Source organism: Arachis duranensis, chromosome 8 (assembly GCF_000817695.3).
Source record: "Arachis duranensis cultivar V14167 chromosome 8, aradu.V14167.gnm2.J7QH, whole genome shotgun sequence".
Classification (NCBI taxonomy): Eukaryota; Viridiplantae; Streptophyta; class Magnoliopsida; order Fabales; family Fabaceae; genus Arachis; species Arachis duranensis.
The window spans coordinates 19,459,884-19,461,178 of NC_029779.3; positions in this window are offsets into that span (position 1 = coordinate 19,459,884).

Below are 1,295 nucleotides of genomic sequence, written 5' to 3' on the forward strand. Positions count from 1 at the left end.
GCTTTGGAGTGTTCTCTTTCTTGCCTCTTGGGTTGGGTTGTTTTCCTTTAGGAGCCATGATCTTTAGTGGGTATGTTTTTGTGATCACGGATAAACACACCAAACTTAGAGCTTTGCTTGTCCTCAAGCAAAAGAGGAGAAAGAAGAGGGATAGGAGGAGAGCAAGTGTTTGATGGTGATGAGGAGAGGGGCGCCGAATTCAATATATAGGGAGGGGGTGGGTAATTTTCGAAAATAGGAAAAAGATAAGATATAAGATATGATTTGTAAAAGATAGATATGATAAGAAAAAGATATAGTTTAAAAAGAGAAAGATTTAACTAATAATTAAAAGATAGATCTGAATTTTTAATTTTGAAAAAGATTTTAAAAAGATAATTGAGCTTTGAAAACAAACTTAAAAGAGTTGGATTGGATTGGAAAACAATTTGTCTTTATGGATTAAGATATATTTGAAATTTTTAAACATGGATTTTTAGAAATCAGGGTTTTTAGAAAACTAATTTGATATGAGGGATGACAATTTGAAGCATGTTTATGTAAGAAATCATGAATTGAAACATAAAAAATTTAGAAAAAATATAAAGACAAACGAATTTTTACCTCCTCCCACCATCCTGGCGTTTAACGCCCAAATGCTGCTTCTCCTGGGCGTTCAACGCCCAGCTGATGCTTCTTTCTGGCGTTGAACGCCAGGAGGTCCTTTGTCACTGGGCATTTTTCTGAACGCCCAGGACGCTAACAATCTGGCGTTGAACGCCCAGAAGGTGCTTCTTTCTGGCGTTCAACGCCCAGAAGATGCTCCTTTCTGGCGTTGAACGCCCAGATGGCTACCCTTACTGGCGTTGAACGCCCAGTAGGTGCTTCTTTTGGGCGTTCAATGCCCAAAACGTTTCTTACTGGCTTTTTGATGCCAGTAAGCTTTCCAAATTTCCCTGTAACCCTGTGACTTCAATCAATTGTTACTTTACCTTTTGAAGATACTCTGGCATCTACCTGTAAAACTTGATCAATTAGAAAAAAAAGGACAAATAAAATTAAATTTTGTGATTTGGCTGGGTTGCCTCCCAGCAAGCGCTTCTTTAATGTCATTAGCTGGACTATTACTGAGCTTTTAATCAAGTCTCAGTTTTGAGCATTCTTGCTCAAAATCGCTTTCAAGATAATGTTTGACTCTCTGTCCATTAACAATCAACTTTTTGTTAGAATCATTATCCTGGAGCTCTACATATCCATATGGTGACACACTTGTAATCACATATGGTCCTCTCCACCGGGACTTCAATTTCCCAGGG